Source organism: Pelobates fuscus, chromosome 1 (genome assembly GCF_036172605.1).
Source record: "Pelobates fuscus isolate aPelFus1 chromosome 1, aPelFus1.pri, whole genome shotgun sequence".
In the NCBI taxonomy this organism is placed as follows: Eukaryota; Metazoa; Chordata; class Amphibia; order Anura; family Pelobatidae; genus Pelobates; species Pelobates fuscus.
Window position 1 is genome coordinate 122,249,985 of NC_086317.1, and position 14,524 is coordinate 122,264,508.

At 32.6% G+C, this 14,524-nt stretch overlaps 16 non-coding genes across 16 annotated transcripts; all 16 read right to left on the bottom strand.

Moving 5' to 3' along the window:
• Positions 1–1,494: 1,494 nt before the first annotated feature.
• Positions 1,495–1,566, bottom strand: TRNAC-GCA (transfer RNA cysteine (anticodon GCA)). Its single transcript has one exon. It is a non-coding gene; the product is annotated as a tRNA-Cys (tRNA).
• Positions 1,567–1,985: 419 nt separating this feature from the next.
• TRNAC-GCA (transfer RNA cysteine (anticodon GCA)) lies at positions 1,986–2,058 on the bottom strand. The gene has a single exon. It is a non-coding gene; the product is annotated as a tRNA-Cys (tRNA).
• Positions 2,059–2,477: 419 nt separating this feature from the next.
• On the bottom strand, positions 2,478–2,549 carry TRNAC-GCA (transfer RNA cysteine (anticodon GCA)). Its single transcript has one exon. It is a non-coding gene; the product is annotated as a tRNA-Cys (tRNA).
• Positions 2,550–3,419: 870 nt separating this feature from the next.
• On the bottom strand, positions 3,420–3,491 carry TRNAC-GCA (transfer RNA cysteine (anticodon GCA)). The gene has a single exon. It is a non-coding gene; the product is annotated as a tRNA-Cys (tRNA).
• Positions 3,492–4,783: 1,292 nt separating this feature from the next.
• TRNAC-GCA (transfer RNA cysteine (anticodon GCA)) lies at positions 4,784–4,855 on the bottom strand. The gene has a single exon. It is a non-coding gene; the product is annotated as a tRNA-Cys (tRNA).
• Positions 4,856–5,274: 419 nt separating this feature from the next.
• On the bottom strand, positions 5,275–5,347 carry TRNAC-GCA (transfer RNA cysteine (anticodon GCA)). The gene has a single exon. It is a non-coding gene; the product is annotated as a tRNA-Cys (tRNA).
• Positions 5,348–6,217: 870 nt separating this feature from the next.
• TRNAC-GCA (transfer RNA cysteine (anticodon GCA)) lies at positions 6,218–6,289 on the bottom strand. The gene has a single exon. It is a non-coding gene; the product is annotated as a tRNA-Cys (tRNA).
• Positions 6,290–8,953: 2,664 nt separating this feature from the next.
• Positions 8,954–9,025, bottom strand: TRNAC-GCA (transfer RNA cysteine (anticodon GCA)). The gene has a single exon. It is a non-coding gene; the product is annotated as a tRNA-Cys (tRNA).
• A 419-nt stretch (positions 9,026–9,444) lies between these two features.
• Positions 9,445–9,517, bottom strand: TRNAC-GCA (transfer RNA cysteine (anticodon GCA)). Its single transcript has one exon. It is a non-coding gene; the product is annotated as a tRNA-Cys (tRNA).
• Positions 9,518–10,367: 850 nt separating this feature from the next.
• Positions 10,368–10,439, bottom strand: TRNAC-GCA (transfer RNA cysteine (anticodon GCA)). Its single transcript has one exon. It is a non-coding gene; the product is annotated as a tRNA-Cys (tRNA).
• A 419-nt stretch (positions 10,440–10,858) lies between these two features.
• On the bottom strand, positions 10,859–10,931 carry TRNAC-GCA (transfer RNA cysteine (anticodon GCA)). The gene has a single exon. It is a non-coding gene; the product is annotated as a tRNA-Cys (tRNA).
• A 419-nt stretch (positions 10,932–11,350) lies between these two features.
• Positions 11,351–11,423, bottom strand: TRNAC-GCA (transfer RNA cysteine (anticodon GCA)). The gene has a single exon. It is a non-coding gene; the product is annotated as a tRNA-Cys (tRNA).
• An 868-nt stretch (positions 11,424–12,291) lies between these two features.
• On the bottom strand, positions 12,292–12,363 carry TRNAC-GCA (transfer RNA cysteine (anticodon GCA)). Its single transcript has one exon. It is a non-coding gene; the product is annotated as a tRNA-Cys (tRNA).
• A 419-nt stretch (positions 12,364–12,782) lies between these two features.
• On the bottom strand, positions 12,783–12,855 carry TRNAC-GCA (transfer RNA cysteine (anticodon GCA)). The gene has a single exon. It is a non-coding gene; the product is annotated as a tRNA-Cys (tRNA).
• Positions 12,856–13,704: 849 nt separating this feature from the next.
• On the bottom strand, positions 13,705–13,776 carry TRNAC-GCA (transfer RNA cysteine (anticodon GCA)). The gene has a single exon. It is a non-coding gene; the product is annotated as a tRNA-Cys (tRNA).
• Positions 13,777–14,195: 419 nt separating this feature from the next.
• Positions 14,196–14,268, bottom strand: TRNAC-GCA (transfer RNA cysteine (anticodon GCA)). Its single transcript has one exon. It is a non-coding gene; the product is annotated as a tRNA-Cys (tRNA).
• Between the last annotated feature and the right edge of the window lie 256 nt (positions 14,269–14,524).

Below are 14,524 nucleotides of genomic sequence, written 5' to 3' on the forward strand. Positions count from 1 at the left end.
TTCATAATACGAGTAGGAAATAAATATTTTGATGAAAAAATTTTTTTTCTTAAAATACAATTTTCAAATTGAGGACATGATGTTAGTCATGATTCTGAAAATGTATTACCATTCAAGATTTTTAAAGGGGGCACCAGGATTTGAGTTATACCCCCAAATTGGCATGTTTTGATTACTTTTGATTTCCCCCCCATATAATTTAAGAATGTATTTATTTGTTTTTCTTAATTTAGGTTCTCTTGACGGCCTCCTGCTGGTCATTAGCAGAACTCACTAAATCGACAGAAATGAGTAAATTCTGCTCTTTTATTTAGAATCGAGAGGAAGATTTCTTCAAATGAGAGGAAAATGTGTCCATTCTCCACCAGCATCTAGTAGAAATTTGTAACACTATAACATGTTGCACTGAAATAAAAATCTGTTACTTTTCAAGGAACAGTATGGTAGATTTCATCATACGAGTAGGAAATAAATATTTTGATGAAAAAATGTTTTTTCTTTAAATACAATTTTCAAATTGAGGACAAGATGTTAGTCATGATTCTGAAAATATATTACCATTCAAGATTTTTAAAGGGGGCACCAGGATTTGAACCTGAGACCTCTTGATCTGCAGTCAAATGCTCTACCACTGAGCTATACACCCAATTTGGCATGTTTTTAATACTTTTGATTTCCCCCAATATAATTTAAGAATGTATTTATTTGTTTTTCTTAATTTAGGTTCTCTTGACGGCCTCCTGCTGGTCAATCGACAGAAATTAGTCAATTCTGCTCTTTGATTTAGAATCGAGAGGAAGATTTCTTCAAATGAGAGGAAAATGTGTCCATTCTCCACCAGCATCTAGTAGAAATTTGTAACACTACAACATGTTGCACTGCAATAAAAATCTGTTACTTTTCAAGGAACAGTATGGTAGATTTCATCACAGAGTAGGAAATAAATATTTTGATGAAAATTTTTTTTTCTTTAAATACAATTTTCAAATTGATGACATGATGTTAGTCATGATTCTGAAAATATATTACCATTCAAGATTTTTAAAGGGGGCACCAGGATTTGAGTTATACCCCCAAATTGGCATGTTTTGATTACTTTTGATTTACCCCCCATATAATTTAAGAATGTATTTATTTGTTTTTCTTAATTTAGGTTCTCTTGACGGCCTCCTGCTGGTCATTAGCAGAACTCATAAAATCAACAGAAATGAGTAAATTCTGCTCTTTGATTTAGAATCGAGAGGAAGATTTCTTCAAATGAGAGGAAAATGTGTCCATTCTTCACCAGCATCTAGTAGAAATTTGTAACACTACAACATGTTGCACTGAAATAAAAATCTGTTACTTTTCAAGGAACAGTATGGTAGATTTCATCATACGAGTAGGAAATAAATATTTTGATGAAAAAATGTTTTTTCTTTAAATACAATTTTCAAATTGAGGACATGATGTTAGTCATGATTCTGAAAATATATTACCATTCAAGATTTTTAAAGGGGGCACCAGGATTTGAACCTGAGACCTCTTGATCTGCAGTCAAATGCTCTACCACTGAGCTACACCCCCAATTTGGCATGTTCTTAATACTTTTGATTTCCCCCCAATATAACTTAAGAATGTATTTATTTGTTTTTCTTAATTTAGGTTCTCTTGACGGCCTCCTGCTGGTCATTAGCAGAACTCATAAAATCAACAGAAATGAGTAAATTCTGCTCTTTGATTTAGAATCGAGAGGAAGATTTCTTCAAATGAGAGGAAAATGTGTCCATTCTCCACCAGCATCTAGTAGAAATTTATAACACTATAACCTGTTGCACTGAAATAAAAATCTGTTACTTTTCAAGGAACAGTATGGTAGATTTCATAATACGAGTAGGAAATAAATATTTTGATGAAAAAATGTTTTTTCTTAAAATACAATTTTCAAATTGAGGACATGATGTTAGTCATGATTCTGAAAATATATTACCATTCAAGATTTTTAAAGGGGGCACCAGGATTGTGAACCTGAGACCTCTTGATCTGCAGTCAAATGCTCTACCACTGAGCTATACCCCCAAATTGGCATGTTTTGATTACTTTTGATTTCCCCCCAATATAATTTAAGAATGTATTTATTTGTTTTTCTTAATTTAGGTTCTCTTGACGGTCTCCTGCTGGTCATTAGAAGAACTCATAAAATCAACAGAAATGAGTAAATTTTGCTCTTTGATTTAGAATCGAGAGGAAGATTTCTTCAAATGAGAGGAAAATGTGTCCATTCTCCACCAGCATCTAGTAGAAATTTGTAACACTATAACATGTTGCGCTGAAATAAAAATCTGTTACTTTTCAAGGAACAGTATGGTAGATTTCATCATACGAGTAGGAAATAAATATTTTGATGAAAAAATGTTTTTTCTTTAAATACAATTTTCAAATTGAGGACATGATGTTAGTCATGATTCTGAAAATATATTACCATTCAAGATTTTTAAAGGGGGCACCAGGATTTGAACCTGAGACCTCTTGATCTGCAGTCAAATGCTCTACCACTGAGCTACACCCCCAATTTGGCATGTTCTTAATACTTTTGATTTCCCCCCAATATAACTTAAGAATGTATTTATTTGTTTTTCTTAATTTAGGTTCTCTTGACGGCCTCCTGCTGGTCATTAGCAGAACTCATAAAATCAACAGAAATGAGTAAATTCTGCTCTTTGATTTAGAATCGAGAGGAAGATTTCTTCAAATGAGAGGAAAATGTGTCCATTCTCCACCAGCATCTAGTAGAAATTTATAACACTATAACCTGTTGCACTGAAATAAAAATCTGTTACTTTTCAAGGAACAGTATGGTAGATTTCATAATACGAGTAGGAAATAAATATTTTGATGAAAAAATGTTTTTTCTTAAAATACAATTTTCAAATTGAGGACATGATGTTAGTCATGATTCTGAAAATATATTACCATTCAAGATTTTTAAAGGGGGCACCAGGATTTGAGTTATACCCCCAAATTGGCATGTTTTGATTACTTTTGATTTCCCCCCCATATAATTTAAGAATGTATTTATTTGTTTTTCTTAATTTAGGTTCTCTTGACGGCCTCCTGCTGGTCAATCGACAGAAATTAGTAAAATAAACAGAAATGAGTAAATTCTGCTCTTTGATTTAGAATCGAGAGGAAGATTTCTTCAAATGAGAGGAAAATGTGTCCATTCTCCACCAGCATCTAGTAGAAATTTGTAACACTATAACATGTTGCACTGAAATAAAAATCTGTTACTTTTCAAGGAACAGTATGGTAGATTTCATCATACGAGTAGGAAATAAATATTTTGATGAAAAAATGTTTTTTCTTTAAATACAATTTTCAAATTGAGGACAAGATGTTAGTCATGATTCTGAAAATATATTACCATTCAAGATTTTTAAAGGGGGCACCAGGATTTGAACCTGAGACCTTTTGATCTGCAGTCAAATGCTCTACCACTGAGCTATACCCCCAATTTGGCATGTTTTGATTACTTTTGATTTCCCCCCAATATAATTTAAGAATGTATTTATTTGTTTTTCTTAATTTAGGTTCTCTTGACGGCCTCCTGCTGGTCAATCGACAGAAATGAGTAAATTCTGCTCTTTGATTTAGAATCGAGAGGAAGATTTCTTCAAATGAGAGGAAAATGTGTCCATTCTCCACCAGCATCTAGTAGAAATTTGTAACACTACAACATGTTGCACTGAAATAAAAATCTGTTACTTTTCAAGGAACAGTATGGTAGATTTCATCATACGAGTAGGAAATAAATATTTTGATGAAAAAATGTTTTTTCTTAAAATACAATTTTCAAATTGAGGACATGATGTTAGTCATGATTCTGAAAATATATTACCATTCAAGATTTTTAAAGGGGCCACCAGGATTTGAGTTATACCCCCAAATTGGCATGTTTTGATTACTTTTGATTTCCCCCCATATAATTTAAGAATGTATCTATTTGTTTTTCTTAATTTAGGTTCTCTTGACGGCCTCCTGCTGGTCATTAGCAGAACTCACTAAATCGACAGAAATGAGTAAATTCTGCTCTTTGATTTAGAATCGAGAGGAAGATTTCTTCAAATGAGAGGAAAATGTGTCCATTCTCCACCAGCATCTAGTAGAAATTTATAACCTGTTGCACTGAAATAAAAATCTGTTACTTTTCAAGGAACAGTATGGTAGATTTCATCATACGAGAAGGAAATAAATATTTTGATGAAAATTTTATTTTTCTTAAAATACAATTTTCAAATTGAGGACATGATGTTAGTCATGATTCTGAAAATATATTACCATTCAAGATTTTTAAAGGGGGCACCAGGATTTGAGTTATACCCCCAAATTGGCATGTTTTGATTACTTTTGATTCCCCCCCCCATATAATTTAAGAATGTATTTATTTGTTTTTCTTAATTTAGGTTCTCTTGACGGCCTCCTGCTGGTCATTAGCAGAACTCACTAAATCGACAGAAATTAGTAAATTCTGCTCTTTGATTTAGAATCGAGAGGAAGATTTCTTCAAATGAGAGGAAAATGTGTCCATTCTCCACCAGCATCTAGTAGAAATTTGTAACACTATAACATGTTGCGCTGAAATAAAAATCTGTTACTTTTCAAGGAACAGTATGGTAGATTTCATCATACGAGTAGGAAATAAATATTTTGATGAAAAAATGTTTTTTCTTTAAATACAATTTTCAAATTGAGGACATGATGTTAGTCATGATTCTGAAAATATATTACCATTCAAGATTTTTAAAGGGGGCACCAGGATTTGAACCTGAGACCTCTTGATCTGCAGTCAAATGCTCTACCACTGAGCTACACCCCCAATTTGGCATGTTCTTAATACTTTTGATTTCCCCCCAATATAACTTAAGAATGTATTTATTTGTTTTTCTTAATTTAGGTTCTCTTGACGGCCTCCTGCTGGTCATTAGCAGAACTCATAAAATCAACAGAAATGAGTAAATTCTGCTCTTTGATTTAGAATCGAGAGGAAGATTTCTTCAAATGAGAGGAAAATGTGTCCATTCTCCACCAGCATCTAGTAGAAATTTATAACACTATAACCTGTTGCACTGAAATAAAAATCTGTTACTTTTCAAGGAACAGTATGGTAGATTTCATAATACGAGTAGGAAATAAATATTTTGATGAAAAAATGTTTTTTCTTAAAATACAATTTTCAAATTGAGGACATGATGTTAGTCATGATTCTGAAAATATATTACCATTCAAGATTTTTAAAGGGGGCACCAGGATTGTGAACCTGAGACCTCTTGATCTGCAGTCAAATGCTCTACCACTGAGCTATACCCCCAAATTGGCATGTTTTGATTACTTTTGATTTCCCCCCAATATAATTTAAGAATGTATTTATTTGTTTTTCTTAATTTAGGTTCTCTTGACGGCCTCCTGCTGGTCATTAGAAGAACTCATAAAATCAACAGAAATGAGTAAATTTTGCTCTTTGATTTAGAATCGAGAGAAAGATTTCTTCAAATGAGAGGAAAATGTGTCCATTCTCCACCAGCATCTAGTAGAAATTTGTAACACCACAACATGTTGCACTGAAATAAAAATCTGTTACTTTTCAAGGAACAGTATGGTAGATTTCATCATACGAGTAGGAAATAAATATTTTGATGAAAAAAATTTTTTTCTTTAAATACAATTTTCAAATTGATGACATGATGTTAGTCATGATTCTGAAAATATATTACCATTCAAGATTTTTAAAGGGGGCACCAGGATTTGAGTTATACCCCCAAATTGGCATGTTTTGATTACTTTTGATTTCCCCCCCATATAATTTAAGAATGTATTTATTTGTTTTTCTTAATTTAGGTTCTCTTGACGGCCTCCTGCTGGTCAATCGACAGAAATTAGTAAAATAAACAGAAATGAGTAAATTCTGCTCTTTGATTTAGAATCGAGAGGAAGATTTCTTCAAATGAGAGGAAAATGTGTCCATTCTCCACCAGCATCTAGTAGAAATTTGTAACACTATAACATGTTGCACTGAAATAAAAATATGTTACTTTTCAAGGAACAGTATGGTAGATTTCATCATACGAGTAGGAAATAAATATTTTGATGAAAAAATGTTTTTTCTTTAAATACAATTTTCAAATTGAGGACAAGATGTTAGTCATGATTCTGAAAATATATTACCATTCAAGATTTTTAAAGGGGGCACCAGGATTTGAACCTGAGACCTTTTGATCTGCAGTCCAATGCTCTACCACTGAGCTATACCCCCAATTTGGCATGTTTTGATTACTTTTGATTTCCCCCCCATATAATTTAAGAATGTATTTATTTGTTTTTCTTAATTTAGGTTCTCTTGACGGCCTCCTGCTGGTCAATCGACAGAAATTAGTAAATTCTGCTCTTTGATTTAGAATCGAGAGGAAGATTTCTTCAAATGAGAGGAAAATGTGTCCATTCTCCACCAGCATCTAGTAGAAATTTGTAACACTACAACATGTTGCACTGAAATAAAAATCTGTTACTTTTCAAGGAACAGTATGGTAGATTTCATCATATGAGTAGGAAATAAATATTTTGATGAAAAAATGTTTTTTCTTAAAATACAATTTTCAAATTGAGGACATGATGTTAGTCATGATTCTGAAAATATATTACCATTCAAGATTTTTAAAGGGGCCACCAGGATTTGAGTTATACCCCCAAATTGGCATGTTTTGATTACTTTTGATTTCCCCCCCATATAATTTAAGAATGTATCTATTTGTTTTTCTTAATTTAGGTTCTCTTGACGGCCTCCTGCTGGTCATTAGCAGAACTCACTAAATCGACAGAAATGAGTAAATTCTGCTCTTTGATTTAGAATCGAGAGGAAGATTTCTTCAAATGAGAGGAAAATGTGTCCATTCTCCACCAGCATCTAGTAGAAATTTATAACCTGTTGCACTGAAATAAAAATCTGTTACTTTTCAAGGAACAGTATGGTAGATTTCATCATACGAGAAGGAAATAAATATTTTGATGAAAATTTTATTTTTCTTAAAATACAATTTTCAAATTGAGGACATGATGTTAGTCATGATTCTGAAAATATATTACCATTCAAGATTTTTAAAGGGGGCACCAGGATTTGAGTTATACCCCCAAATTGGCATGTTTTGATTACTTTTGATTCCCCCCCCCATATAATTTAAGAATGTATTTATTTGTTTTTCTTAATTTAGGTTCTCTTGACGGCCTCCTGCTGGTCATTAGCAGAACTCACTAAATCGACAGAAATGAGTAAATTCTGCTCTTTGATTTAGAATCGAGAGGAAGATTTCTTCAAATGAGAGGAAAATGTGTCCATTCTCCACCAGCATCTAGTAGAAATTTGTAACACTATAACATGTTGCGCTGAAATAAAAATCTGTTACTTTTCAAGGAACAGTATGGTAGATTTCATCATACGAGTAGGAAATAAATATTTTGATGAAAAAATGTTTTTTCTTTAAATACAATTTTCAAATTGAGGACAAGATGTTAGTCATGATTCTGAAAATATATTACCATTCAAGATTTTTAAAGGGGGCACCAGGATTTGAGTTATACCCCCAAATTGGCATGTTTTGATTACTTTTGATTTCCCCCCCATATAATTTAAGAATGTATTTATTTGTTTTTCTTAATTTAGGTTCTCTTGACGGCCTCCTGCTGGTCATTAGCAGAACTCACTAAATCGACAGAAATGAGTAAATTCTGCTCTTTGATTTAGAATCGAGAGGAAGATTTCTTCAAATGAGAGGAAAATGTGTCCATTCTCCACCAGCATCTAGTAGAAATTTGTAACACTATAACATGTTGCACTGAAATAAAAATCTGTTACTTTTCAAGGAACAGTATGGTAGATTTCATCATACGAGTAGGAAATAAATATTTTGATGAAAAAATGTTTTTTCTTTAAATACAATTTTCAAATTGAGGACAAGATGTTAGTCATGATTCTGAAAATATATTACCATTCAAGATTTTTAAAGGGGGCACCAGGATTTGAACCTGAGACCTCTTGATCTGCAGTCAAATGCTCTACCACTGAGCTATACACCCAATTTGGCATGTTTTTAATACTTTTGATTTCCCCCCAATATAATTTAAGAATGTATTTATTTGTTTTTCTTAATTTAGGTTCTCTTGACAGCCTCCTGCTGGTCAATCGACAGAAATTAGTCAATTCTGCTCTTTGATTTAGAATCGAGAGGAAGATTTCTTCAAATGAGAGGAAAATGTGTCCATTCTCCACCAGCATCTAGTAGAAATTTGTAACACTACAACATGTTGCACTGAAATAAAAATCTGTTACTTTTCAAGGAACAGTATGGTAGATTTCATCACAGAGTAGGAAATAAATATTTTGATGAAAATTTTTTTTTTCTTTAAATACAATTTTCAAATTGATGACATGATGTTAGTCATGATTCTGAAAATATATTACCATTCAAGATTTTTAAAGGGGGCACCAGGATTTGAGTTATACCCCCAAATTGGCATGTTTTGATTACTTTTGATTTCCCCCCCATATAATTTAAGAATGTATTTATTTGTTTTTCTTAATTTAGGTTCTCTTGACGGCCTCCTGCTGGTCATTAGCAGAACTCATAAAATCAACAGAAATGAGTAAATTCTGCTCTTTGATTTAGAATCGAGAGGAAGATTTCTTCAAATGAGAGGAAAATGTGTCCATTCTCCACCAGCATCTAGTAGAAATTTGTAACACTACAACATGTTGCACTGAAATAAAAATCTGTTACTTTTCAAGGAACAGTATGGTAGATTTCATCATACGAGTAGGAAATAAATATTTTGATGAAAAAATGTTTTTTCTTTAAATACAATTTTCAAATTGAGGACATGATGTTAGTCATGATTCTGAAAATATATTACCATTCAAGATTTTTAAAGGGGGCACCAGGATTTGAACCTGAGACCTCTTGATCTGCAGTCAAATGCTCTACCACTGAGCTACACCCCCAATTTGGCATGTTCTTAATGCTTTTGATTTCCCCCCAATATAATTTAAGAATGTATTTATTTGTTTTTCTTAATTTAGGTTCTCTTGACGGCCTCCTGCTGGTCATTAGCAGAACTCATAAAATCAACAGAAATGAGTAAATTCTGCTCTTTGATTTAGAATCGAGAGGAAGATTTCTTCAAATGAGAGGAAAATGTGTCCATTCTCCACCAGCATCTAGTAGAAATTTATAACACTATAACCTGTTGCACTGAAATAAAAATCTGTTACTTTTCAAGGAACAGTATGGTAGATTTCATAATACGAGTAGGAAATAAATATTTTGATGAAAAAATGTTTTTTCTTAAAATACAATTTTCAAATTGAGGACATGATGTTAGTCATGATTCTGAAAATATATTACCATTCAAGATTTTTAAAGGGGGCACCAGGATTGTGAACCTGAGACCTCTTGATCTGCAGTCAAATGCTCTACCACTGAGCTATACCCCCAAATTGGCATGTTTTGATTACTTTTGATTTCCCCCCAATATAATTTAAGAATGTATTTATTTGTTTTTCTTAATTTAGGTTCTCTTGACAGCCTCCTGCTGGTCAATCGACAGAAATTAGTCAATTCTGCTCTTTGATTTAGAATCGAGAGGAAGATTTCTTCAAATGAGAGGAAAATGTGTCCATTCTCCACCAGCATCTAGTAGAAATTTGTAACACTACAACATGTTGCACTGAAATAAAAATCTGTTACTTTTCAAGGAACAGTATGGTAGATTTCATCACAGAGTAGGAAATAAATATTTTGATGAAAATTTTTTTTTTCTTTAAATACAATTTTCAAATTGATGACATGATGTTAGTCATGATTCTGAAAATATATTACCATTCAAGATTTTTAAAGGGGGCACCAGGATTTGAGTTATACCCCCAAATTGGCATGTTTTGATTACTTTTGATTTCCCCCCCATATAATTTAAGAATGTATTTATTTGTTTTTCTTAATTTAGGTTCTCTTGACGGCCTCCTGCTGGTCATTAGCAGAACTCATAAAATCAACAGAAATGAGTAAATTCTGCTCTTTGATTTAGAATCGAGAGGAAGATTTCTTCAAATGAGAGGAAAATGTGTCCATTCTCCACCAGCATCTAGTAGAAATTTGTAACACTACAACATGTTGCACTGAAATAAAAATCTGTTACTTTTCAAGGAACAGTATGGTAGATTTCATCATACGAGTAGGAAATAAATATTTTGATGAAAAAATGTTTTTTCTTTAAATACAATTTTCAAATTGAGGACATGATGTTAGTCATGATTCTGAAAATATATTACCATTCAAGATTTTTAAAGGGGGCACCAGGATTTGAACCTGAGACCTCTTGATCTGCAGTCAAATGCTCTACCACTGAGCTACACCCCCAATTTGGCATGTTCTTAATGCTTTTGATTTCCCCCCAATATAATTTAAGAATGTATTTATTTGTTTTTCTTAATTTAGGTTCTCTTGACGGCCTCCTGCTGGTCATTAGCAGAACTCATAAAATCAACAGAAATGAGTAAATTCTGCTCTTTGATTTAGAATCGAGAGGAAGATTTCTTCAAATGAGAGGAAAATGTGTCCATTCTCCACCAGCATCTAGTAGAAATTTATAACACTATAACCTGTTGCACTGAAATAAAAATCTGTTACTTTTCAAGGAACAGTATGGTAGATTTCATAATACGAGTAGGAAATAAATATTTTGATGAAAAAATGTTTTTTCTTAAAATACAATTTTCAAATTGAGGACATGATGTTAGTCATGATTCTGAAAATATATTACCATTCAAGATTTTTAAAGGGGGCACCAGGATTGTGAACCTGAGACCTCTTGATCTGCAGTCAAATGCTCTACCACTGAGCTATACCCCCAAATTGGCATGTTTTGATTACTTTTGATTTCCCCCCAATATAATTTAAGAATGTATTTATTTGTTTTTCTTAATTTAGGTTCTCTTGACGGCCTCCTGCTGGTCATTAGCAGAACTCATAAAATCAACAGAAATGAGTAAATTCTGCTCTTTGATTTAGAATCGAGAGGAAGATTTCTTCAAATGAGAGGAAAATGTGTCCATTCTCCACCAGCATCTAGTAGAAATTTATAACACTATAACCTGTTGCACTGAAATAAAAATCTGTTACTTTTCAAGGAACAGTATGGTAGATTTCATAATACGAGTAGGAAATAAATATTTTGATGAAAAAATGTTTTTTCTTAAAATACAATTTTCAAATTGAGGACATGATGTTAGTCATGATTCTGAAAATATATTACCATTCAAGATTTTTAAAGGGGGCACCAGGATTGTGAACCTGAGACCTCTTGATCTGCAGTCAAATGCTCTACCACTGAGCTATACCCCCAAATTGGCATGTTTTGATTACTTTTGATTTCCCCCCAATATAATTTAAGAATGTATTTATTTGTTTTTCTTAATTTAGGTTCTCTTGACGGCCTCCTGCTGGTCATTAGAAGAACTCATAAAATCAACAGAAATGAGTAAATTTTGCTCTTTGATTTAGAATCGAGAGGAAGATTTCTTCAAATGAGAGGAAAATGTGTCCATTCTCCACCAGCATCTAGTAGAAATTTGTAACACTACAACATGTTGCACTGAAATAAAAATCTGTTACTTTTCAAGGAACAGTATGGTAGATTTCATCATACGAGTAGGAAATAAATATTTTGATGAAAAAATTTTTTTTCTTTAAATACAATTTTCAAATTGATGACATGATGTTAGTCATGATTCTGAAAATATATTACCATTCAAGATTTTTAAAGGGGGCACCAGGATTTGAGTTATACCCCCAAATTGGCATGTTTTGATTACTTTTGATTTCCCCCCCATATAATTTAAGAATGTATTTATTTGTTTTTCTTAATTTAGGTTCTCTTGACGGCCTCCTGCTGGTCATTAGCAGAACTCACTAAATCGACAGAAATGAGTAAATTCTGCTCTTTGATTTAGAATCGAGAGGAAGATTTCTTCAAATGAGAGGAAAATGTGTCCATTCTCCACCAGCATCTAGTAGAAATTTGTAACACTACAACATGTTGCACTGAAATAAAAATCTGTTACTTTTCAAGGAACAGTATGGTAGATTTCATCATACGAGTAGGAAATAAATATTTTGATGAAAAAATGTTTTTTCTTTAAATACAATTTTCAAATTGAGGACATGATGTTAGTCATGATTCTGAAAATATATTACCATTCAAGATTTTTAAAGGGGGCACCAGGATTTGAACCTGAGACCTCTTGATCTGCAGTCAAATGCTCTACCACTGAGCTACACCCCCAATTTGGCATGTTCTTAATGCTTTTGATTTCCCCCCAATATAATTTAAGAATGTATTTATTTGTTTTTCTTAATTTAGGTTCTCTTGACGGCCTCCTGCTGGTCATTAGCAGAACTCATAAAATCAACAGAAATGAGTAAATTCTGCTCTTTGATTTAGAATCGAGAGGAAGATTTCTTCAAATGAGAGGAAAATGTGTCCATTCTCCACCAGCATCTAGTAGAAATTTATAACACTATAACCTGTTGCACTGAAATAAAAATCTGTTACTTTTCAAGGAACAGTATGGTAGATTTCATAATACGAGTAGGAAATAAATATTTTGATGAAAAAATGTTTTTTCTTAAAATACAATTTTCAAATTGAGGACATGATGTTAGTCATGATTCTGAAAATATATTACCATTCAAGATTTTTAAAGGGGGCACCAGGATTGTGAACCTGAGACCTCTTGATCTGCAGTCAAATGCTCTACCACTGAGCTATACCCCCAAATTGGCATGTTTTGATTACTTTTGATTTCCCCCCAATATAATTTAAGAATGTATTTATTTGTTTTTCTTAATTTAGGTTCTCTTGACAGCCTCCTGCTGGTCAATCGACAGAAATTAGTCAATTCTGCTCTTTGATTTAGAATCGAGAGGAAGATTTCTTCAAATGAGAGGAAAATGTGTCCATTCTCCACCAGCATCTAGTAGAAATTTGTAACACTACAACATGTTGCACTGAAATAAAAATCTGTTACTTTTCAAGGAACAGTATGGTAGATTTCATCACAGAGTAGGAAATAAATATTTTGATGAAAATTTTTTTTTCTTTAAATACAATTTTCAAATTGATGACATGATGTTAGTCATGATTCTGAAAATATATTACCATTCAAGATTTTTAAAGGGGGCACCAGGATTTGAGTTATACCCCCAAATTGGCATGTTTTGATTACTTTTGATTTCCCCCCCATATAATTTAAGAATGTATTTATTTGTTTTTCTTAATTTAGGTTCTCTTGACGGCCTCCTGCTGGTCATTAGCAGAACTCATAAAATCAACAGAAATGAGTAAATTCTGCTCTTTGATTTAGAATCGAGAGGAAGATTTCTTCAAATGAGAGGAAAATGTGTCCATTCTCCACCAGCATCTAGTAGAAATTTGTAACACTACAACATGTTGCACTGAAATAAAAATCTGTTACTTTTCAAGGAACAGTATGGTAGATTTCATCATACGAGTAGGAAATAAATATTTTGATGAAAAAATGTTTTTTCTTTAAATACAATTTTCAAATTGAGGACATGATGTTAGTCATGATTCTGAAAATATATTACCATTCAAGATTTTTAAAGGGGGCACCAGGATTTGAACCTGAGACCTCTTGATCTGCAGTCAAATGCTCTACCACTGAGCTACACCCCCAATTTGGCATGTTCTTAATGCTTTTGATTTCCCCCCAATATAATTTAAGAATGTATTTATTTGTTTTTCTTAATTTAGGTTCTCTTGACGGCCTCCTGCTGGTCATTAGCAGAACTCATAAAATCAACAGAAATGAGTAAATTCTGCTCTTTGATTTAGAATCGAGAGGAAGATTTCTTCAAATGAGAGGAAAATGTGTCCATTCTCCACCAGCATCTAGTAGAAATTTATAACACTATAACCTGTTGCACTGAAATAAAAATCTGTTACTTTTCAAGGAACAGTATGGTAGATTTCATAATACGAGTAGGAAATAAATATTTTGATGAAAAAATGTTTTTTCTTAAAATACAATTTTCAAATTGAGGACATGATGTTAGTCATGATTCTGAAAATATATTACCATTCAAGATTTTTAAAGGGGGCACCAGGATTGTGAACCTGAGACCTCTTGATCTGCAGTCAAATGCTCTACCACTGAGCTATACCCCCAAATTGGCATGTTTTGATTACTTTTGATTTCCCCCCAATATAATTTAAGAATGTATTTATTTGTTTTTCTTAATTTAGGTTCTCTTGACGGCCTCCTGCTGGTCATTAGCAGAACTCATAAAATAAACAGAAATGAGTAAATTCTGCTCTTTGATTTAGAATCGAGAGGAAGATTTCTTCAAATGAGAGGAAAATGTGTCCATTCTCCACCAGCATCTAGTAGAAATTTATAACACTATAACCTGTTGCACTGAAA